At 36.7% G+C, this 26,365-nt stretch overlaps 1 long non-coding RNA gene and 1 pseudogene across 1 annotated transcript; both read right to left on the bottom strand.

Annotated features, from left to right (window-relative positions):
- Positions 1-1,272: 1,272 nt before the first annotated feature.
- LOC128016071 (ADP-ribosylation factor-like protein 13B) lies at positions 1,273-26,043 on the bottom strand (annotated as a pseudogene).
- LOC128016099 (uncharacterized) lies at positions 12,514-16,789 on the bottom strand. The gene is made up of 4 exons (XR_008184072.1): positions 16,581-16,789; positions 15,573-15,676; positions 13,423-13,607; positions 12,514-12,919 (listed from the first exon to the last, which is right to left on the bottom strand). It is a non-coding gene; the product is annotated as an uncharacterized LOC128016099 (long non-coding RNA).
- Positions 26,044-26,365: the final 322 nt, after the last annotated feature.

Genomic DNA, 26,365 nt, shown 5'->3' with positions numbered 1-26,365 from the left:
CAAGCCTGTGCTGATCCATCTTATTACATTACAGGAGGCCTATGAGTTCAGTTTATCACAAAAAAATATTAAAATAATAAAGTACAACAAAAATCTTTACATTTAAAGGGGTCAGTTAATGAAAAACTAAATTCCATGTAATACGTAAATGTATTATACATTATAGAAATAATTAGTCACCAAATCAAAGAAATAGAGAACAGTTCATGATGCTTAAGTAAGGTATTGTGAAATTGTATTGCAATTTAAAATAACTGGTTTCAACTGGAATATTTTGTAAAATATGATTTATTCCTTTATTGCAAACCTTCAGCAGCCATTACTCCAGTCTTTAGTGTTACACGATCCTTCAGAAAGCATTCTGATATACTATTTTTTGCTCAAGAAACTTATCTTTTCATCAATGCTGAAAAACTTTGTTCTGCTTAATATTTTTGTGGGACCTGTTATTATTTTCAGTCTTCACTGAAGAGTAAGTTCAAAAGAACAGCATATATATTGCCCCCCACACACACACTTACACACACACACACTATAAATATGATTTGATAATAAACCTGAAACCCATAAATAAGCTTTGTTTTTGTTTAGTTTTTCAAGACATAGCAAATAACAGCATATTGAATCCTAAGGGTCAGAGAGTACAATAGTGCTTGAGTTTTATATTAATCATTATCTTTCACTTTGACAGACTGGGACGATACTGAGATCTGGTCACTTCATTTTAATGAGTAATATCCCATGAATTATTCCACTGGACTCCACGTGAAATCGCACATTTCTATGTCCAATTCCTAGCTCACGTCTCTCTGTCTATTTTCACAGATGATTTAAAACTGGATTGTATGCCCTTTTCTTCACCTCAAATGCCTCCTGGCATTCTTAACTTTGGGAAGGTTATATTAAAAAAAGAAAACAGTTACTTTAAAATGTAATACTTTTTCACAATAATAGTTTTTATTTCATTTTTAATCCAATGAATGCAGTCTTGGCTTGCGCAAAAGACTTATTGGAAATCGTACCAACCCCAAACTTTTTTTGAACAGTTTTACATTGTGCATCATTAGTTATGTCTTATAACAGATCATTTCACATACATGAGTCATGGCCCTAGTCCTAAGTATTTTGTTGATAGCTCCAGACTAGGTTTGAAACTTACCAGGAGTGACTGTTTAAAGCCGCCGGCAGCCATGCCACCCTTTAAGACCAGTTGCCTCATGAAGCTAAGCAGGGCTGAGCCTGGTCAGTACCTGGATGAGAGACCTCCATTATCTGAACAGTGAATGTCCTTGTACCCCATCTCATTTAAAAACTCCTCCTGTTGTGCAGATGTTGATCGAGGTCATGTGATTATCTAGGTTTGTCGATTAGGTTTCAGTTTCTCACTTATGGTCAATCTGTGTAGTTTGCTACACTATCCGTGCTTGAAGATAAGAACAAAACAATACTTTGACTGGTTGGGACCCTTGAAAATTGTAAACCAGTCAGGGGGGAAGCAGAGGTAGTGTTAGGAAATTACATCATGAGTATCGCTGTTCGGCCTCTGCCTAATTGCTACAGGAGGGAGATGTTTGCCAAGGAAATCTGCCAATGAAGAGAGTAATGAAGAGAGAGACTTTAGGAAAATTAGGTCAGCAATGTCCTTTTTTTTTCAGCTAAAGGATCAGCTAACCTCTACTTACTAAAAGGTTACACTGCATCATTAAATTCATAGATCAAAATGACACACTGTCTGGTTTAACATTCAGAAGAGGGCATATAATATCACATGCAGCATTCAGAATGCCCAAAATGTTTCCTGTAAGCATCAGGAAAACAAAAAACACACATTAGCCACAGCGAAGGAAGTGAGGTGTTAATGAGATTGTGCTAGTTGCATTTATTAGACACAGTCTTAAGGTGGACACTTGTGGGATTTTTTTGACAGATTGTACAGGAAGGATGTGGCTGAGGCTTGCTGTATGGATGAAGAGCGAAAAAAAGCTTTAAAAACCAAATTATGGGAGAACACTTACATGGTTAGGAAACAGAATGGGGAAGAAAAAAAAAAAGAATGTTAGTGATGAGCATGCTGGTGTTGGACAGGGAACAGATGCAACGAACCAACAATTACCAGACTGTCTTGTATCTCCAAGAGGCTCAAGTTTGGGGAGCCTAAAAACTTTAGGAGTAGCCCATCCAACTAAAACAAAGAAAGGTTTTAGCTGTTAGAGTCATTAACATTAAGCAACAAAAGGAAAAACTAGGATAAATCAGTGGTTAAAATTAGGCAAATTTTGCAAACATTTGACCATGAAAAACCAGCAGCAAATGATAGAAAAAAAGTTTATCTGAACTGTATAGACTATATATAATATACACCACTGCAAAGAGTTTACAGCCGGCCTGCAAATTACTATACTGCATAATTAATAATCTGCTTATTTAATAATGATAAATTAAGTATTAATAATACACTAATTAAAATAAATAAATAAATTAGCAAAATGCAAATTAGATGTAGAATGTTTCACAGGACTATGCACATTTCCTCTTCTGAACATAACAGTGTTTTACTACGCTTTTCATGTGGTTATGTTAAAACTACACAATTAGCCTTTCGACGAGCCCCGCCCCCCTTAGTTACTGTTGCTACCTCCGACAAACAAATGGTCAAACACGACCAGTGCGGCATATTGCCATGTCGGGAAGAGGTATACCAGTGCGTGTCAGTGACAATATTTGGAGCAATACTTCCGCGATATCCTCCAGATCGAGGCAAAAGGGGTTACAGTATGCAGTGGAGGGATACATTCAAAATATAAAAATACGCAATGAAGGAGACACGACTACTATCTACGCTAATGCTTACCGGTCTCAAGCGAAATCTGAGAAACCCCATGACCTGTAACGTTACCTCAAATGCAACCAGCACCGCCTTGTGGACCGGTCAAGCTGGTCATTCTTTTTCATATGTTATGGTCAGGATCAGAATGTTTTATTTCCATTGTTGATGAACATAATTCACAAATAGAAAATTGCTTTGGCTTAAAAGGCATTCAGATATCCATTTTATTTTATTATCTGTAATGTTTTGACGTATTTAACTGGGAGTGGGGCCGTCCACACTGTTTTATCCATTGTAGGCACCGCTCACGTTGTGTTTTCGGCTTTGGGAAAGGAAAGAACACAACTCCTCCAGACAATCTCTCGGGGTATCTAATGTCCGATTTACAAACGCCGTGGGCGCACCGCTTCACCATTTTGCTTGGAGTCGATGTTTGTCGGAGCTGCTCACATAGTAACGGTTGCTATGATGTGTGATTGGACATTGGCCGTTCTAGGGGAGGGGCCGGCGAAAGGCTAATTTAACTTAACTTACAGGTTAAATAATAAAACAGTATGTTCCTGATGAAGAATGTTTTGTTTTTTTGCTTGGGGTTTGGCTTTTTAAATAAAGGCTATATAAAAATCAGCAGATGCACTGACTGAAAATGCATATTCACTCTCAGGCAGCAGGAGGCACTTTAGGAGCATCAGAAATAAAGGTTTCCCCAGTAAAAGCTGTAAGCAAAGCAGTGCTCAGCTCAATAACACTGCAGTATCAGGCGTGATAGAAAAGATTAAATGAAAATGACATTGAAACTTTCTTAAAGACAGTCGGTGCCTTTCAAAGACACGTTAATATAAAAACACTCAGGCCGCATTTTGACTTTGAAACGTTTATAGCTCATGTTTATTCAACAAAGTCAAAACATTTTGGAAAATCTATTTGTGACAGTCACTGTTGCTATTGTGGCGGCTGCCATAAATAAACCAATGTATGGGAAACAGTGGACCATCGTACATTGAAATTGTATCGATTTTATCAATTAGTTCATTGTTCATGTCTGAGAAAAAAGTTGTAAAAGACACAATCCTACCTGGTAAGGGAGGAGGAGTGGGGCTTTTGTGTGCTGCTTCTTCCATTTTTGAGAGGGTCGACTCTGTGCTTACGATTCAACCATAATTTCATAGTTTTCTTTTTGGTCTTGTCCACTGCTCCTGAGCAGAAGTGACAGAGACATTGAAATCACTTCATCCATTCCAAGAAATCACAGAGGTAAACAGGTTCTTCATTCATTATAATAGCAAAAGCTTGTATATGAAAAGAACTGACAATAATATAATAAACATTAATCCACCTATTACTCTTGGTATGAAGAAGCCCTTTTGAGGAATAAAAGTACTACCTGTTTCTGTGCTCTCCGGGGTCTGTCTCTCGCTCTCTTCATCCTCCTTCTCTTCATCATCCTCCTCATCTTGAAGGACTGCATGTTCTTGCACACTGCTCAGCTCAACATTTTCTCGCTGTCTTTGCATCTCTTTCTCTTTGTTTAATCTGTCTTCATTCTGGAATTTTGATATGAATTTAGTATTTACATCTTAACAATTTCATACAACTTGCATTTAAAAATAATGTGATAACCAGTGTTGGGAAAAGTTACTTTTAAAAGTAAGGCATTACAATATTGCCTTACTCCCTAAAAAAAGTAACTAATTACATTACTTTTTATGGAAAGTAATGTCTTATGTTACTTTTGATTTACTATTTAAATATGAGTACGGCTTGATTGTTTTTCATATAAGAAATTCTATTTATAGCAAATAATAAAGGCACTTTCACACAAAAAGTGTAATGAATAAACTTCAGGCTGAAAAAGTAAATTCAAGTCTGTACAGTAGAACACAGGAGAAGAAGGTTCAACACACTTCAGCATTAAAAAAATAAATAAAAAAATGAACCAAAACTATCTAAAGCCATTTTTCTTATTAGTATAATTGAACAGGATCATAAAAGGTCAGCAGCAAAATGAACATTTTGAATTAATGCACATTTACACATTTATTCTAGAACTACATCACGTTCACACAGCGCACACAATGCCTCTGTGTACTTACATTTTATCCCAATATGGGGACGGGAGACTTATCAGTCAATAAATGGTAAAACAAAATAACTGGCATTACATTTGTAAAAAGTAACTCTGATATTTTCTTGTAAATTAAAAAGTAATGTTACTTTCCTAGATACTTGAAAAAAGCAATCTGATTATGTAACATGCATTAATTGTAATGCATTACCCCCAACAATGGTGATGACTAACCTCATTAACAACATTGATTATTGACTGGAATGGGTTGAGCATGTTGACTTCATGTAGCTCCTCCTCTTTCAATGTCCTTCCTTTTTGCTCTGTTTCTTCTCTCTCCTGTCTGTCTCTGTCAGTGAAAAACAACATCATCAAACTGTTGCTTGCATTTTGAACACTTTAAAGTTATGATGAAAGGGAAGCAGAGGCAGGTGGTTTCTTCAGGATTGTGAAAAACAACTGAGAGAAACATAGTCAAAAAAAAAAAAAAAAAAAAAAACTTTTATGTGGTAGGGCCGCAAACATAATCAGCAGCCATTTAAAAATGGATGTTCCCCAGGGTTCTGTTCTAAGACCTATTATATTGTCCCTTTTACAAAAACAGCTCTGTGGCCTTGGTTTCAATTCCATCGTGACTTTTGCTATTGATGCAGGTTTGCTGGGCCTGTTTGCTAAGATACATTTTTGCTTATTAAACACCATCAAGAATGCAAGGCAGGGTTCTAACCATTGGCTGTTCTTTAGATTTGGAGATGTTGGCATAGCACTCAAATTAATGAGCTTGTAGTCAGTTGTTTCGAGGGGCAAGGTTTAAGCAGACAAAAACCTTAGAGAAGTTTGACATATGTCACCAGAGAGAAATCTACAATTTTCATCGGTAGACTTAAGACTTTAGATTAAACTATTATGACAAAAAAAGAAATGTCATTCAGTAGCCAATTAAGGCCAATCTTGATGGATTTGTCAACCTTCTTACCATAACCCAACACTGCAGAACAGGGTTCCTAAGAGTAGAGGAAACAATGTTTTGCTCAGTTCTATATGAATGGTTTGCAACATTTATGCCAAGAAAAAAAATTATGTAAATACAAACTCAAAACAGACTTTGATAAATACAAACTGTGTTGAAATACTAACTCACAATCTGACAGAGGCATTGATTCTCGTTGACAAGCTTCTCCAATGACAGGGTCTCAATTATATCTGCTTCAGCCAATGCCCCATCTTGGTCCTGTTTATTAGCAAGTCTGCAAGCCAATTAGATGGGTGTGCAGGTCACTAGATAAACTGTCTCAAACAAATGATCTGAGATCTGCACTTGAGGTGGACTGAATAATTAGCCTTGTGTTAAAGAGCACTCTTGACAAGCTATATTTAGTCAAGGACTTCATCTGCTGCTCACTCTTTCAGTCTAACACCCAAACAGATATACAGATGATGCATTGCACATTTATTGCACATGTAAGGATGTTCTTCTCTGATTACAGCTTGACATTCATCAAATTCTCCAGGCTCATCAGTAAACTCAAGGTCTTACATCTAAAGTATTACTTATTACTTACAGGCAGACAGTGTTGGTGAGGGAGGGCTGTAAACATTATCTGCAGCCATTTACAAATGGGGGTTCCCCATGGTTCTGTTCTGTGCCCTCTTTTATTCTCCCCTTTACACACACAGCTCTGCATTTTACGCAGTTCCAGCTTCATCATGGTTTTCGGTGGGGGCCAGTTGCATAAACTTTAGCCTATATGTTAAAATTGTCTTAATTTTCAAATTCAAATTAGATCAATCTGCATTTTTATGTAACTGACTTAAATTATGATATATTAAAGTATTCAACAATGTGTTGTTGGTATAAATAACCAAATAGCAACAAGAAGAATGTCCCAATCGAAGGTTTCACCTGAAATGCAATACCTTTATTATCTCAGGCACCAGGGAAAATTGAGAATGTGCTCCCAATTGCTAAAGGGCCCTATTTTAATGATCTAAACACAAAGTGTAAAGTCCAAAACCACTTTTCTATTTTACAACAGAAGAATGGTCTGTGTGCCGGGGCTCATTTTTGGAATGGGTCGTCCCTATTCTCTCAATGAGTAATGGGCGTAACGTTAAATAAACTAACCAGATTGTCATCTCCCATTCTCTTTAAGAGAGAGATGCGCACGCACCACGGTGGATTGCTATTTACATGGTAGAACTTGTTGCCGGAAAAGGTGAACACTTCTCAAGTGAAGAAACCGATCTGCTCGTGCACGAAGCTAAAGCACGTGGGCAGATCATCTACGGGACAAGCAGGAATCCACCAAAGCTCTGTACTATGAGTCAGTTAATATATATGTGTGTGTATTGGCAGGATTGTTCAATTAATTAGCCAATTTCATTCATCATAATAAGTACCGTATTTTTCGGACTATAAGTCACACCTGAGTATAAGTCGCATCAGTCCAAAAATACGTCATGATGAGGGAAAAAACATATATAAGTTGCACTGGACTATAAGTCGCATTTATTTAGAACCAAGAACCAAGAGAAAACATTACTGTCTACAGCCGTGAGAGGGCGCTCTATGATTTCAGTGTAGACTACAGGAGCACTGAGCAGCATAGAGCGCCCTCTGGCGGCTGTAGACGGTAATGTTTTCTCTTGGTTCATTTCTCTTAGTTCATTACTCTTGGTTCATGTCAAATTAATTTTGATAAATAAGTCACACCTGACTATAAGTCGCAGGACCAGCCAAACTATGAAAAATTTACTTTAGATTAGGTTTGAGTTAGTCTATTGCGCAGTCTATTTTCAGCTCCTTAAAATAGCAATAGCCATATAAAATAGCAGGCCATATTTATTTTATCTACTGCCTTTATGCTTTATGTTTTATGTCTTATCTCCCATGTTTGATGATCTGTAGACATACACTACCATTTTAAAGTTTGGGATGAGTGTGATTTTTATTGTTTTTTAAAGAAGTATCTTAAGCTCATCAAGGCTGCATTTGTTTTGGATAATGTGGCACTGAAGATTTTAGTAATTTCAAATTAAAAAACATCTTTGCCACCACAGGAATACATTTTATTTCAAAGTATAGTAAAATAGAAAACTTATGTAAAAATTTACCGATCTCAAACTTTTAAATGGTAATGTAGTGTTAGGTTTCAAACAAACATTAAGTCACATTCAACAGCAAGAACATGTCATGTTTTGAAAACTTACACTAATACAGGTTTGCCTGCAATACGAGGATGCCGGAGAACCTCAGCCATTGCGTCTCTGGTCTCCTGGATCCTTTGAACATCACTGGAGTCCACAACAAACACCACTCCGTAAGACTCCGAGTAGTAGTTTTTCCAAATGCCGCGGATACGCTTCCCGCCACCCAGGTCGAAGATTGTGACCTCAAACTTGCCCTGCTTCAGGTCCACCTTTGAGAAGCCCACTGTAGGTGCTACATCTAAAGGACTTTCTAAGACAGAAATATCCACATTGTGGGAAATAGCCTGGACCTTGAAAACACAACATAACAAAATATTAAGATGAAGATGTACCTCCCTGGATTCCTCTGACAGTGGCTGTTTTTCCTGCATTGTCCAGTCCAACCATTACTAATGTCACCTTCCTGCAGGAGCAAAGAAAAAACTTCATTTAATTATGTGTGTCCACCAAATACCTCATTAAGGTCAAGATAGCCATTATGATGAGATATTATTTATTAAAAAAAACTGTGTTGTTTAAAACAACTGTGTTCATAGTTCATAGAAAAGTAATATGTGTATTCATGATGATTTCAAACTAAAAAAAAAAAAAAAAAACTTCAAGATTTTCAAGAAAAGTTTATTTAAATGTAAAGGTTAAAGCAATAACACGTTTTAACCACCAAGTAAAAAGTAATAAAACAAAATTCTTTAAACCTTTATTGTATATATATATATTTTTTTTTTTTTACAAAGTTTCAGTGTTTTTGTGGATTTGTACCACCTGAAAATATATTTTTTCTCTAAGAAATATAATAAAAGTTTAATCATGGACAATATGTACTCAAGTGCGTTAATTAAATGCACAACGTGTAACTTTTCGCCGCTAGAGGTCGCATTTTGCAAAACAATAACAAAGGTGAAGCTTGTTGTGTCAGGATCCTGCCCTGACAGCCCTGTCCATCTTGTCTCTGTTCCACGTTTCTCTGTTTGTTTTGTGTCTAAGCACATGGTTCTGTCTTTGTTTGTGTCTGCCACGTGCTCCCCTTGTCCCACCTCCTTGTTACCCCTGGTCACGCCCCCTTGTTTAGCCCTTGTCTGCTTGATTGTTTTCACCTGATCCTCATGTGTACTTTCCTTTATATTGGGGTTTCTTTCCTTGTGTCTCTGCTGGTTCGTTTTGGTGTTTACCCATCTCTTAGCCTAGAATTTATCCCTTTGAGCTTGATAATTATTTTGATATCTTATCTAGTTGTTTATATCCTTTTGGTCCTTAGCTTTGTCTAGTTTAAAAGAAAAGGAAGTCTTTTTGTGTATTCTAATCTAGTTTTGTTTCTCATTCGATTTAAACTTTCATTTATTCTTGCTTAAGTGATTCCAGTTTTGGATTGAGTTTTGTTCTTACTCTTGGATTATAGCTTTGGTTTTCTTTTGCTTTGTTCTAATTTTGTCTTCAATTGTCTGTGTCGTTTTGAGTCTTGTTTTTGTGTATTGTCCTGTCTTGGCCCCACTCGGATTTCCTGACCACTGTACCCCACTGCCTGGAAGCAGCTCACCTCTCTCACGTGTCAAGTCTCTGGTCGTGTGAGTCTCTACCTGGCGACTAGTCTGGTGACGTTGCAGTTTCACTTGAAGCTACGAGTTTCCTGTGTCTTCCTGACCCTTCCTCTGGAGCTGCCTACTCTGTGCTTGGGCCTGTGGTCATCTTGGTCTGTCTCAGTGGTCATCCCTCCTGCCTGTATTGTTGTCTGCCCAGCCCATCTGTTTGAACTGTTTCACTGCAAATTCCCCAGCTGTTCCAGTCTTCATCTTGTTAATAAAATACCCTTGTCTGCTCATTCTGCATTTGGGTCCCATTTCTTGCAGATCCCTGACATGTTGATTCTATGAAGGAGAGTGGAACGATGGGAGATGTCATTAAAGAACTTTCAAAAAACTCCCCGTATAAGCAGTAAAGCTGTCTATGCACTGTTTGATGAATGAATCTCATAAATACATCATGCATATGCACTTGTTTATGATGACAGAATTCACGAAAGAGAATTTCAAATTTCAGTCAGCGAGCACGCACTGATCAACAAAACTCTAACTGAACACTAGTGATGGCCGATTCGTGAACGAATCGTTCAATTTAACCGGTTCTTCTTAGTGAACCGGTTGAACCAGTTCACCAAATCGAACTGAATCGTTTGAAACGGTTCACGTCTCCAATAAGCATAAATCCACAAATTACTTAAGCTGTTAACTTTTTTAACGTGACTGACACTCCCTCTGAGTCAGAATAAACCAATATCCCGGGGTAATCCATTTACTCAAACAGTACACTGAATGAAATGCTGTGAAGACCGAACTGAAGATGAACACCGAGCCGAGCCAGATAATGAACGAACACGCCCACTGCTGGTGCAGTTCTCGTTCTCGAGTCAAGAACCGGTTGCTTCGGTTTTCGGATCACCAGTACACTCAACCGAGAATCGTTTCTGTCGGACGCGTCCGATTTGAGAACCGATGAGCTGATTCTCGTTCTCGAGTCAAGAACCGGTTGCTTCGGTTTTCGGATCACCAGTACACTCAACCGAGAATCGTTTCTGTCGGACGCGTCCGAATTGAGAACCGATGAACTGATGATATTGCGCATGCGTGTAATTTTGTAAGTATTTCGTTAAACATCGGAAAGTGTGATAAAATAACTATATTTTATTTTGATTTTTTTTATTTTGATTTTTTTTAGATTGATGTTTCCAATCTGTATATAATGTATATAATGTATAGGGGAAGTCGTGGCCTAACGGGGAAGTCGTGGCCTAATGGTTAGAGGGTTGGACTCCCAATCGAAGGGTTGTGAGTTCTAGTCTCGGGCTGGACGGAATTGTGAGTGGGGGGAGTGCATGTACAGTTCTCTCTCCACCTTCAATACCACGACTTAGGTGCCCTTGAGCAAGGCATCGAACCCCCAACTGCTCCCCGGGCGCCGCAGCATAAATGGCTGCCCACTGCTCCGGGTGTGTGCTCACAGTGTGTGTGTGTGTGTGTTCACTGCTCTGTGTGTGTGCATTTCGGATGGGTTAAATGCAGAGCACAAATTCTGAGTATGGGTCACCATACTTGGCTGAATGTCACTTCACTTTCACTTTTTTCACTTTTTTCAAATGGGTTTTCAGGGAAGTTGGACAATAATTAAGACTCTAAAGACTCTTATGTTTAATAGGAATAAGGGATGATTTATGAGATATCTGTACTGTATTTATAGTTAATGATGACACATTCACAAATTGAGTTTGTAGTAAACAGAACATGAACACGAGTAGAGCAGCTGATGACACTGAACTGCAGCACGTGCTGGTTACCCTGCTGAAAAAAAACAATAGAAACCATTACAGAAATTCTAATGGTTTCCATTACAAAACCATTACAAACCATCAGCAATTAACCATTAAAACCATTACCAAATGGTTTCCATTACGTAGTGTGTTTGGGGCATATTCCATTAGGATTTATTGGTTTGTATTGGTTTCCATTACAAGTTTGTATTGGTCACGATTTGCACATAATGGTTTCCATCACAGTTTTGTATTGGTTCTGATGGTTCCATTACAAGTTTGTATTGGTCTTTATTAAAACAAATTTAATGGTTTCTGTTGGTTTTGTAATGGTTCCATTACAAGTTTGTATTGGTCTTTATTAAAACAAATTTAATGGTTTCTGTTGGTTTTGTAATGGTTCCATTACAAGTTTGTATTGGTCTTTATTAAAACAAATTTAATGGTTTCTGTTGGTTTTGTAATGGTTCTGATGGTTCCATTACAAGTTTGGGTAACACTTTAGAATAAGGTTCCATTAGTTAATGTTAGTTAATGTATTAATTAACATGAACAAACAATGAATAATACATTTATTACTGTATTTATTAATCTTCGTTAATGTTAGTTAATGAAAATACCGTTATTCATTGTTAGTTCATGGTAATTCAAAGTACATTAACTAATGTTAACAAGCACAACTTTTGATTTAAATAATGCATTAGTAAATGTTGGAATTAACATGAACTAAGACTTATAAATGCTGTAGAAGGATTGTTCTTGCTTAGTTCATGTTAACGAAAGTAGTTAACTAACATTAACTAATGGAACCTTATTCTAAAGTGTTACCCAAGTTTGTATTGGTCTTTATTAAAACAAATTTAATGGTTTCCGTTGGTTTTGTAATGTTTCTGATGGTTTCATTACAAGTTTGTATTGGTCTTTATTAAAACAAATTTAATGGTTTCTGTTGGTTTTGTAATGGTTCCATTACAAGTTTGTATTGGTCTTTATTAAAACAAATTTAATGGTTTCTGTTGGTTTTGTAATGGTTCTGATGGTTCCATTACAAGTTTGTATTGGTCTTTATTAAAACAAATGTAATGGTTTCCGTTGGTTTTGTAATGGTTCCATTGCAAGTTTGTACTGGTCTTTATTTGCATATATTTAATAGTTTTCGTTGCAGTTTTATATTGGTTCTGATTTGAATGTTTAACTGATAGCTGGTAATTAGGCCATTAATTAATATAAGTAAATAATTTAAATTATTAATACAAACTGTACACAGGTTTTGTCAAGAATATAATGTTTTTATTTATTTAAACTTCATACCAACCTTTCAATAGCAAACAGTTCAGGTTGTTTTGCAAAGAATTAAGAATATGCACCTAAAATCAAAATTATTCACAGAATACTCAACATAGCTGGAATTAACACAAAACCTTGACATTACATTTTATTTTAATTATTGTTATTCATTAATGCATTATAGAAATGCAGGAACTATGAACTGTTTTTGTGGCTTGTAGCTGTCTCAGACCTGCAAAAAAAAAAAAAGAAAAAAAAAAAAGGGACAATTCATTAGGACAATGTACCACATTACCAGTATGTGACATTATCCATACATATATTTTTATGGCAGTCTCAAAAAAGTTATTGATTTTTCTTTCATGCCTAAAATCATTAGGATTTAAAAAAAGAAAATGTTCCATAAATATATTTTGTAAATTCCCTACCATAAATGTATCAACTTAATTTTTTATTAATAAAATGCTTTGCTCTGGATTTGAAATATTTTTCACAATATTTAGATTTTTTAGCACCATCAGATTCCAGATTTTCAAATAGTTGTATCTCAGACAAATATTGTCCTCCTAACAAACCATACATCAATGGAAAACTTATTTAGTATTATTATTGAAATAAAAATCTAAAAAATAAAATAAAAACAATTACCCTTGTAACTGGTTTTGTGGTCCAGTTTCACAAATAGGCTTGAATAATTACATTATCTACTTTTTATGGTACATAGTCTCTATTCACTTCGAGTCATATTAGATAAGAGGTTGTAGCAATTCCATTCGGATATGGATATGCAAACACTTACCAATGACAGTTTTATCTGGTTTATGTCACTGATCTCCTCAGCCAGGTATTTCCGTACACTTAGGAGGCGTTTATTTCCTATAAGGTGTGACCTTTTTTCTTCAGCTTCTGAGACAGACACTCTTGTTTTGAACACACACACATATACACATGCACACACACACACGCACACACATAAACAAAAATTGAAATTCAAGAACTGATGGACTAATCTCAGACTTTAAATCTGACCACTCTCAAGTGGAAATTAAGTAGCATATGTGACCTGTGCTGGCAAAGTTAGTCACAATGAGCAAAAGTCAGTTGAGTTTTTTTTTCTCATTAAAAAGTCCTTCAAAATGATGTATAACTGTGTATATATATAAAAAAAAAAATGACTGAGCTACACCCGTTTGAAGTTGAAAGAGTTGGCAAAGTCAACTCTTTTCTATTTTCTAAAGGTTCCAAACCAAAATCACTGAGCAACATTGCATCTTTTCCTGCAGTTCTTTTCTTAATAATAATTCACTTTTTTATTTTACATCCGAACAAAAGCATTCAAGTAAGAAAAACTAATAATCAAATGTAAAATCCCTTTATTCATTACAAATAAATTAATTATTAAAACTATAAAAGCAGTTCAATTAGTCATTCTGTGTATACAGGTGCTCGTCATATAATTAGAATATAATAATTTCAATTCAAAAAGTGAAACCTGTATATTATATTCATTCATTACACACAGACTGATATATTTATTTATATCTGACAACTAAGGAAAATCCCAAATTCATTATCTTAGAAAATTAGAGTATAACTTAAGACCAATACAAAGAAAGGATTTTTAGAAATCTTGGCCAACTGAAAAGTATGAATATGAAAAGTATGAGTATGTTCAGCACTCAATACTTAGTTGAGGCTCCTTTCCCCTGAATGACTCCAGCAGTGTGGTGTGGCATGGAGTCGATCAGTCTGTGGCACTGCTCAGGTGTTATGAGAGCCCAGGTGTCTCTGATAGTGACCTTCAGCTCTTCTGTATTCTTGGGTCTGATATATCACTACTCAGCAGCAGTACAGTCCTTTTTGAAGCGAGACACTTCTGGTTCTGTCTGTTGTTCAAGAGTGGCTTGACACAAGGAATGCGAAGCTGAAACCCATGTCTTGCATACATCTGTGTGTAGTGGTTCTTGAAGCACTGACTCCAGCTGCAGTCCACTCTTTGTGAATCTCCCCCACATTTTTGAATGGGTTTTGTTTCACAATCCTCTCCAGGGTGCAGTTATCCCTATTGCTTCTACACTTATTTTCTACTACATCTTTTCCTTCCCTTCTCCTCTCTATTAATGTGCTTGGACGCAGAGCTCTGTGAACAGCCAGCCTCTTTAGCAATGACCTTTTGTGTCTTCCCCTCCTTGTGCAAAGTGTCAATGGTCGTCTTTTGGACAACGGTTAAGTCAGCAGTCTTCCCCATGATTGTGTAGCCTACATAACGAGACTGAGAGACCATTTAAAGGATTTGCAGTTGTTTTTAGTTAATTAGCTGATTAGAGTGTGGCACCAGGTCTCTTCAATATTGAACCTTTTCACAATATTCAAATTTTCTGGGATACTGAATTTGGGATTTTCCTTAGTTGTCAGTTATAAACATCAAAATTAAAAGAAATAAAGATTTGGAATATATCAGTCTGTGTGTAATGAATGAATATAATATACAAGTTTCACTTTTTGAATGGAATTAGTGAAATCAACTTTTGGATGATATTTTAATTATATGACCAGCACCTGTATTTATCAGGATATATATATATAACTGTAATTTGAATGTCGGATTGAAATGAACACTGTTATTAGAGTAGTTAATTGTTAGCATAAGTGCGGCTAATAATAATAATAAAAAAAAAAATAAAAAAAAATTAGCATGTTTTTGTGTTTTGCTTTTGTACTGAAATTGGTACTGTGACAACACTAATAGCTAGACCTCGATTAATGTGTTCAGGTGCACTGCAGGTTGGAGCAAAACTCTGCATGTAAGTGGACCTTGAGAGACAATGTTGAGATCTCCTGCAATATGTTCTGAGCATGCACTATAAAGAGACAGAATGACTTACAACACTGGTGTCCAGTCCTGGGCTGGAGGACCACCGTTCTGCAGAGTTTCTGCTGATCCTTGATCAGCTGCTCAGGTCTGCTTAACTGGGGTTGGAGCTAAACTCTGAAACAAGAGAAGACAACCAATATTATGAAGTAAAAAAAAAAAAAATGATTCAGAAATATGCACAACGTTTGAAAATGCACAAAGATGAGAAGAAAGCTATGTGTTTAATGAGAACTTTCCACTGAAGAATAAGAAGCAATATTAAGTCACAGGTGCATTTTTATTAATTCTTATTAATTTTGTTTAAATATGTTACAGTAACCTTGTGCTTTATCAATGATTTTCAGTCTCTGAAATAGAAAAGATCTATCAGTGCTGAATGGGATCATACATACATCATATGTAATGATATTTAACAAGAGTTCTAACACTGTGTCGTCACTGGACAGAACAACAAAATACAACAGAGCCTTTTATAATCAGTGATGTTCTCTACACTGGATGCGGCACGAAACAACAAATCACAGACGGTGATCTGATGCCTTTTCCTATATATGATGTACTGACACAAAGTTTAAATGATTTTTAACAGTCACTTTGGTGTGAGAGTGTGTAGCTTGGAGATAGAGATTTTTTTATGTTTCTGAAATAAGTCTCATGTACACTAAGAAAACTGCATTTATTTGATCATAAATAAAAATGGTAATGTTGTGAAATATTAGTACAATTTCAAATAACTGCTTTATATGTGAATATTTTGTACAATTTTATTCTTGTTTTCACAAAGCATGATTTCTGAAGGATTGTGTGACACTGGAGACTGATGCTGAAAATTCAGCTTTGATCACTTATTAAAACAAACTTAAATAGAAAATAGTTATTAAAAAAATGGTAATTTCACAATTTAACTGTATTTTAATCAAATAAATGCAGCAGTGGTGAGCATAAAAGATGTCTTTGAAATACATGACAAATCTGACCCTTACATTTTTGAATGGTGTATGTTTGACGAATTGCTTACTATTCATGGTTCATAATGTCTAAAAATGTTCTTCGACAGGAGATATGACTAGAGCACAGCCATCAGCATGGAAGAACCTAGGAACATAAGCATACTGTTACAGAGACAACAATATTTATTATACAATGCCAGGTATAAGGCATATACTATAGCAGAGGTGAAATGCAGAAAAGAAAAATAATAATTCACAGAATATATAATTTATATAATCATTTACAATAAATATATATATATTTTAGTTTTACTTATTTAGTACGCTCTATGTAAGTGATGTAACCTTATCCGGTTACGTTAGTGCACATTTTAGGATTAAACAGTGCATACTTTTAGGGTTAAATTAATTTGGTTACTTCCATTCATCCATTGATCTATATGGAGAGACAGAGAGAGAGAGAGAGAGCTCATCTACACACAAGATGACATTAAAAGCCCAAGCTTAATAAATAAGAGCTCATGTCTATCGTTACCTCTTGTAGTTAGCCTTACCTTTGAGATGCTAAAGGACTTTTTCTGACGACGCTAAACCATTTCTATAAAGTAAATATTAAACGAAAGTGTATAATTTACATGAAATAAAGTGTCAGGAACACTTTAATGTACTATTTGTGTAATTTAATAGACTAAACTTACCTAAAAAAAAAAAAAGTGAAACCACATTGAGTGTCAGCGATCAGCTGCTTGACGGTTGGGCTGCCGCCTCGTTTCCATGGTGACGTCCTCCGCTCCAGTTCTGCGCGCGCGCACATTACAGCACGTGGAAGTCACGCAGAATTTCACTGTTATTTCACATCTATTTTTGGGCTAAATTTGGACCAAATCCGACAGACAAAACAAAGACCAACTTTTCAAGTCAATTTTGAAGGCCATGACCAGTCGAGTTGATTTAAAAAAAAAAAAAAAAAAAATTAAATGATTTAAAAATAACCTTTCCAAATGACGTATGGTGGCAATCCAAGACAATACATACCACCAATAGAAGAAAGCAATTTACCAATAGAGACCCACAGGGACCATTACTGTGACCATTACAACCAACATAATTCCCATTATAACCATTAAAACCATTACAAATTTTGTAATAGTTTCTATTGTTTGTGTGTTCATTTTTTTTCAGCAGTAGCCTACCCACTAAGACCATTACAGTTTTCCAAAGAAACCACTAAATTTATTGGAGTCATAATGGTTTCTACTGGTGTCCAGTAGATACCACTAGAAGTTTCTAAAGGTGTTCTATTGGTCCTTAATGGTATCCAATAGACAATACACGCCACCAATAGAAGAAAGCAAATTACCAATAGAGACCCACAGAGACCATTACAGTGTCCATTAAAACCATTAGAATTCCAATAAGAACCATTAAAACCATTACAAATTCTGTAATGGTTTCTATTGTTTTTTTTTCAGCAGGGTAGAGCGATTCTCGTTCTCGAGTCAAGAACCGGTTGCATCGGTTTTCGGATCATCAGTACACTCAACCGAGAATCGTTTCTTTCGGACGCGTCCGAATTGAGAACCGATGAACTGATGATACTGCGCATGCGCGATTCAGCGTGAAGCCAACTGACTCACAGCATGTCTGAACCGAAGGGATTCTTTTGGTGATTGATTCTGATTCTGTACTAGTAATGTTATGAGCGCGGGTATTTCGAGGGCTTGGATGAAGGGCAATCTGGCGAAACGTAAGTTCATTTAATAACAAATACATCGCAATGGATTATGTTTAGTAAGTGGATCATGGTTTCTGCGCTGATGACACCTAATTTATTTACTTTATATCTTCAAGACTTAAATCCTCATATGCACATTATTGCTGTTACTGTATTTAGGTGTTGTTGCAAAACTCAAATGTAAACTTTTCATGATTATGAGGTTTTAACTGACTAATGTTATGATTACTGACTTTATATATTTGAATGTTTGATAGACGTGACGCCATTACGTCATCGACAATGACGTCATTACGTCGAGCGTGAAAGAACCGATGAACCGTTTTTTTCAACCGGTTTATTAAATCGAACCGTCCGAAAGAACCGGTTCGCGGAAAAGAATCGAACTTCCCATCACTACTGAACACCTCTGACTGGCCACTGGATTACTAAACTCAAAAGAATAATGTGATCGCTTATAATGCACAACAGCGTAAAAAAAAAAAAAAAAACACACACACATAAAAAGAATCATGGAGCAACATTGAACAGATCTAAATTTAATGCTGTAGTTTTCATTTCGTTTTTATTTTATTCACAACAGCCATAATGGATTTAATTTAACTGTACAGCAGCATTTTTGACCAGGTGTGTTGCCATAGTTTCTAAAATCAAAAACTGATAGCACAAATATTGCATCATTGATAGGCAACAATGAACCGGGACATGCCATTATTTAAACATTATTTGAATTCTCTGGATTCTCTGGAAATTCTCTTTACAAATCCTTGGGAGCTTTTGGGATAAATACACCACTGCATGCAATATATCAATCAATCAATCAATCAATCAAACTTTATTTCTATAGCCCTTTACAGCAGCCACAAGGTGTCCAAAGTGCCTCACATGAGATACAAATAACACATCATTTGAACACAATATTCGAATAGAGTAGAGAAAATACAATGTTACAATGTCACACCGCTACTGCGTATCAAATGCCAATTTAAACAAATAAGTTTTAAGTTTGGTTTTAAAAAGTACTATGTCTGTTTCAGTGCGCATGTCAGGGGGGAGCTTGTTCCAAAGCTTAGGACCAGCAACAGCAAAGGCCCTATCACCCCACTGTTTATGCTTCGACTTGGGGACCTGTAAAGTGCATTGATCAGAAGATTGCAAGCGCCGATTTTGTCCACCCAGAGTTAAAAGCTCAGACAAGTACTCAGGGGCTAGCCCATTTAGAGCTTTAAAAACCAACAATAAAATCTTAAAATCAATCCTAAAATGCACTGGAAGCCAGTGGAGAGTAGGTAAAACCGGAGTAATGTGTGCTCTTCTAGGAGTACTGGTTAAAAAGCGAGCAGCAGCATTTTGTACAAGTTGCAGACGGGAAAGAGATGTTTGACTCAGACCGACATAAAGAGCATTGCAATAATCAAGCCTTGAACTAATAAAGGCATGTAAAGCTCTTTCCAAATCGTGCCTTGTAAGAAAAGGCTTAACTTTACTAAGCAGACGAAGTTGGAAGAAGCTCATTTTTACTACATTGCTAATCTGTGTATCAAATTTCATGCTGCAATCGAAAGTCACGCCCAAATTCCTGACAGTTTGTTTGGCACATGGAGTCAAAGCTCCCAAACTTAAATTTGAATTTACTGACATTCATCTTGTATTGAAAACAATGCATTCAGTTTTATCTTCGTTTAAAGTAAGGAAATTGTGAGAAAGCCACAGCTTAATTTGATTAATGCAATTTTGCAAGCGGTTTAATGCGACACTGTCATTTGATTTTAAAGGCAGGTAAATCTGCAGATCATCTGCATAACAATGAAATGACAGATTATGCTTGTTTATTATAGCCCCTAGTGGCAACATATATTAAGAAAACAAGGTGGGGCCCAGAATTGAACCTTGGGGCACACCACAATAGAGGGGGGCGGACGATGATGAGCAATCTCCCATTGTAACAGCGAAACTCCTATTGTGACCTGAACCATTTAAGTGCGGAGCCTTGAATGCCTACACAATGCTCAAGACGTGCAAGAAGAATTGAATGATCCACTGTATCAAATGCTGCCGTTAAATCCAGGAGCACTAATACAGTAGGGTCCCCTGAATCTACGGATAGTGCTATATCATTTTGAACCCTTAACAGTGCCGATTCAGTGCTATGACGTGATCTAAAACCAGATTGAAACTTCTCAAACACAGAATTTTGTTGTAGAAAAGCTTGTAACTGATTAAACACAAGATTTTCTAACACCTTCGAAATGAAAGACAGATGTGAGACTGGTCTAAAATTCGACAAAACATTAGGATCAAGATTTGGTTTTTTAAGCAGGGGGCTAACCACGGCATGTTTAAATGCATCCGGGACTGAGCCAGAACTGAGACAAAAAATAAAAAATGTGAGTAAACTCGGCCCAACAGTGCTAAAGATTTCCTTGAGCAACCAGGCAGGAACAATATCTAAACTACAACTGGTAGGTTTCATATGGTGTACAACCTGAGACAGCAACGACAAAGAGATAGGTGTAAATTCCCCAAAAACAGTATAATAAAACAATATATAACACTGTGCAAGTGGTCTTTGGATATTTTATTAAAACAAATCTTACACATTGTGCCTTTTTAGTGAGCTCATGCAGACAGCTTTAAACTTTTTGCATTTTTTCATAAAACTTGACATTAAATAATGAACAAGTGTTGTCAGCTAAGACAACCAGTAAGACAAAAGTTACTTAACTACAGCACTTCAAATGCACTATCCAGGTGACAGTTTTCTGCAAACAGGAGGTCTTTATCAAGATGACAGCTAACTTTACTTGACTTCTGTTTTTTTTTGTTGATCCACACACACTTTTGTCTTTCTTGGCCTCTGGTCAGCTCTGTATCTGAGGGATTAGCTGGGGATTTAGACTTACCCAACAAGATCAGTGACAGGGTGCCAGAGGACACGCTACAATCAGCCATTGAAATTAAGACAATAATTTAGAGACTCAGGCCCCGTCCGCACGGAGAAGGAGCTTACCCCAATCCGATCTTTTTTTTCCTCGTCTCAAGAAATATCCACGTCCACACGAAACCACAAAATGATGTAGTATACATGCCAGACCAGTATGTGGTGCTGTAATTCTGACACAGAGATACACTAAAAACAGAGAAGAAGACTTGGACTATGCTCATAAACCTTGCGCGTGGTACACAATCGAACATGGAATAATACATTTATTAATCTGTGTTAATGTTAGTTAATAAAAAGACAATCGTTCAGTGTTTGTTCATGTTTTTGTTGCTGTTACGTGATGTAGAGGTGTCTGACTAGGGGGGAGACGTGGGATGATGACGTCATCGTTTCTGAAAATATACGGATTAGCCGTCCAGACGATAACGCAAAGACGGCGTTTTCAAATTTATCTACTTTGGGACCCGGTTTTAAAAAATAGCGGTTTCACCTTACGAAAACGCCGGATGCGTGTGGACGAAACGCCTATCCAATAAAAAATTTGTGCGTATTCACAGAAACGCGTCTCCGTGTGGACAGGGCCTCAGGTGTCACCTTTGGCCCCAGTCTGACTTCTACACTTTACACAGACCGATTCTTCGGTATGATCAACCAACTGACCCGAATTTAGGCTTATCAAGCATCTTGTTTCAGGCACAGCTGGTGATGCGAGTACCGTATTTTTCGGAATATAAGTCGTACCTGAGTATAAGAATACCAAAATACGTCATGATGAGGGAAAAAAAACATATATAAGTCGCACTGGACTATAAGTTGCATTTTTTAGAACCAAGATAAAACATTACCATCTACAGCCGCGAGAGGGCGCTCTATGCTGCTCAGTGTAGGCTACAGGAGCACTGAGCAGCATAGAGCGCCCTCTGGCGGCTGTAGACAGTAATGTTTTCTCTTGGTTCATTTCTCTTAAGGCGGGCGTACACGGTGCGAATTCGGATGGTCGGAAGATCGTATGTCCACGCACACGGCACGAGTGAATTTATCTGAAAATCGTACGGACGAGATGATATACGACACGATTTTACAACCCGCGAATTCCAGAAGCAATCGCACGAAGTTGATAAACGCGTTCGACTTGAAGCAGCGATGCACAGAATGATCACTGTATGACATTAAAGTACCGCGAGAGTGATAAGCGAGCACACATATCCAATGCATTCGAATCGCTCTCACGGTACTTTGATGTCATACAGGTGATCATTCTGTGCGTGCAGCGCTGCTTTAAGTCGAACGTGCCTAATATAACTGCTCTCCCTCTCTCTTAAATGCATATCAAATATTCATACAAGCCGTGACTGTTTCCCACACGTACAGGTTATTTTTCAGCAATAGGAAACCGGGACGTTTGGTCACCCTGTGTGTGTGTGTTGGTTTATAAATATCTGAAATAGGTAGGCTATTACAATGTAAACATGGTTTGTGAGGACAATTCCTGTGCCCTCGTAAGTCAAATGGCTTTAAAAAATACTATATGGTATTTAATAGAAATTTTAAACATGCATTTTCCTTGATGGATAGAGGTAGTGTATGGGGATATACAGTACAGAATACCGTTACGTCTATGGAGAGTCCCTGTAAACTACATATGCGTGTGTGTGTGTGTGTGAGAGAGAGAGAGAGAGAGAGAGAACTAAAAAGCATGGTACTCATTGCTAGAAATATCATACAGCGCTCGCTGTTCTTGTCAGAGTACAGCAAGTTTATCCTCCTGGTCAATAATCCTCATTCGCAGTGGCGCTGCCATCTTTGTCTTTCTTCTTCTGTGGTTTTCCTAGTTTGTGATTGGTCAACTTCAGATAAATTACCAAATCGGCTCGTTCAACCGCACCAATGTCACGAATTCAAACCGATAGCTCACAAACTTTTTAGACATGTTTAAAAATGATCGGGAGGTCGGGAAGTGCTCGTAAGCCACTCTGCTCGGCTCGTAATTCATCGCAAATGATACGAGCGGTGATCATACGAGCAAACACGATTGAAAAAAAATGCATGCAAACTCGTACGACAGCAAAAATCGCACCGTGTACGCCCGCCTTTAGTTCATTTCTCTCGGTTCATGTCAAATTAATTTTGATAAATAAGTCGCACCTGACTGCAAGTCACAGGACCAGCCAAACTATGAAAAAAAAGTGTGACTTATAGTCCGGAGAATACGGTAAACGGATATTTAACACTTGGATTTAAGCCTTTGTCTAATTTTGATTCATGTTCAAGCATGTAAAGTGAGAGGTGCAGGTAGAGATGCAAATCAACGCAGAGAACACAGAAAGAGGGAATACAAAAATTACAAATGAATAAAGATCTAATGCAACCTCATGGGAAAAGATTAACCTACTGTTTGGAAAATGTACTGAACAACTCAATAGGCACAAATACTTTTGTAACCAGCATAACTGTTTACTAAAATTGTAAATAAGATGTAAATTTTGAAACTAAAAAAAAGACTAGCCTTAGCAACTAGCTGAAATAAAATAAGTTATATCTGAAGTAGCAAAATTACAAGCTTAATTGAAATATGTGTAAACAAAAACTATTAAAAATGCCAAAAAGTAAGTTTGTAAATTGAATACGGAAAATTAAAAAAAAATAAGCTAATTTAAAATATTAAAGGGGTCATATGATGCGATTTCAAGTTTTCCTTTCTCTTTGGAGTGTTACAAGCAGTTTGTGAATAGATAAGATCCATAAAGTTGCAAAGACTAAAGTCACAAACCCAAAGAGATATTCTTTATAAAAGTTAAGACTTGTCCACGCCCCCCTGAAACACCTCATTTAAACACGCCCCCACATGTCTCTGTCACAATGTGGGAAGATTTGCATAACGCTGCCTAAATGTCCACACAAAGAAAGAAGGCGTAACTTTGATTCTTGCTGTAGTATTGTTGCTGGTGCCATGTTGTGGAGACACTGTGTGTTTCGTTGTGAAAGTGAAAATACATTGTTTGGCCTTCCAAAAGACAAAACTGTTCCAGAACAGTTCAACACAAATATTCAGATGTGTGCAGCACATTTTGCGGAGGACTGTTTCCTGATCCTGGGAGAAGACTACAATGCCGGCTGTTCTGACTCAAAGTATGTACATTCTCGTAAAGGATTTTCCACTGATGATTCAAACACAAGTTTTGATCAGTGTAGCACTTGTTGTTTGTCATTTCTCCGATCACAAATGTAGACTATGTTTAAGCAGCGCGATGCAATGCAACACGATAAAGACAGTGCAAGTCACTATAATCAGCAAGTATGTCCCCACTAAATGCAACAAATGCCTCGTTTGTAATGGGTTTTATTGTTTTTGTCTTGTCACGCCGGTGTTATGACCGGGACTCGGTATCACATTTCTGTCACACGCTTAAGATATTCGGCCAGTCACAACACACTGGATAGCTGGCCAATCAGCGTACACCATGCTTTTCAGACCGATTAGATTTTTTTTTAAAACTACTCCTTTCAAAAAGGCTGGGCATAGAGAAGAAACAATAATGTACAGCATGTTTAAAATAACGTATTTGAACCTTAAATCGCATAAACATTTCATTACACCAAATACACAACATAATTATTTTTAGCATCATCATATGACCCCTTTAATAAATACAGTAACAGTAGTAAATACCAATACAAGTATAAATAAAACTGCAGCAAAATATCTTCAAAGTCTGTCCTAATCATTGTTACGCACATACACACACAAACTTACAATCTACACTAAATGAAAATTAAATTAAATTTATGCATTTAGCAGACACTTTAAAGCGACTTACAATGCATTCAGGCTATCAATTTTTACACATCATATAATATCATGTGTTCCAGGGGAATCAAACCCCCAACCTTGCGCTTGATAATGCAGTGCTCTACCAATTGAGCTAAAGGAAAGTTACGTTTTGTCCTGAAAGTTAACAATCCTATTTTATGTTTACTGTTTACAAGAGCAAGTATGGATATATGAATCATGGATATGTGCAAAATGTTGCTGCATCAGATAAAAAAATTATTAATCCATGTGGCATGATGCAAACAAATTAATTGTCCTTTCTTAGAAATAACATTTTTTAAGGTAGGCTATGTGTTGATTAATTCAATGTCAAGGTCCATCAAACTGAGCAGAACCTTGAACTTCATATGTATTTTTACGCTTAGCATTATGTTTTGCTTGTGCTGTCTTTTTAAAGCAATATTTCACCTACAAAATTTTCCAAACAATGCTATTCCACTGACTTGAAGTAGAGGTACTTCATATATCATAACTTTCATCAGCCAAGTTAAATTTTTGTTGTCATAAATAAAACACTATAACATAAAATACAGAGGACAGTCAAACAGGTAAAGGTCAAAACTTATCACCGATGGCAATTTTAATTGCTCATTGGGACCACTGTACAAATATAGATATGAAATTGTACAATATAACAATTTACAGACAGTTCTGCTCGGAAACAAGTTAATAAATAGCTCACAGTCTCTATGGCATGAGAGGAAAGTTGTAGACGCTCAACTTACCTTGTAGGTTCTCTCCATCGTTTCAACCAATTACAGCAGTTCGCCATCAGATTGAACATTTCACCCCAATTGCTTGAACTGGGATTTATAATTTCATTACAGTCGTTTTGGCTGATTGCTGAAGTTACTGACTGATTTTATTTTCTTTGTTTTCAGTCAACCCGTTTATCTGCTAGCAGGCTTTTATCTGCCTATCCGAGTGATTCGTAAAGATTTGTGTACAGACATTTTATGTTTTCAAGTAGAGAATAAGGGCAAAATAATCTACAAATTGTCAACTGATATGCATCGTCTAATTAGCTAGCATACTGTCGTTTACAATACTGACCATACAGTTTAGTTTCTTTTTGCTCGCAACCCTAATCAATGCAGCAAAGTTATCCATGAAACTATGAAATGGCTTATGTCATTCGAAAGAAAATCTAATTAGATAGATTAGATCAATGTATAGCGTTTTAAACCCGTCCTCGGAAATGCTTTATTCTCAATTTTAAACCTTTATTAGCTGAAATTGTATTGGGATAACTGTTAGCTCGCTAGTTGTCCGCTTTGTTTATCAAGCTGAATCTGGCTGCTATGACTTCAGCCGCGATTACGTCGAGGGTCGGGGTTGCCAG

The sequence above is a fragment of the Carassius gibelio genome, chromosome A1 (genome assembly GCF_023724105.1).
Source record: "Carassius gibelio isolate Cgi1373 ecotype wild population from Czech Republic chromosome A1, carGib1.2-hapl.c, whole genome shotgun sequence".
Lineage (NCBI taxonomy): Eukaryota > Metazoa > Chordata > Actinopteri > Cypriniformes > Cyprinidae > Carassius > Carassius gibelio.
Note: the sequence above shows the minus strand (reverse complement) of the source record. Positions and strands in the feature narration are given on the sequence as shown.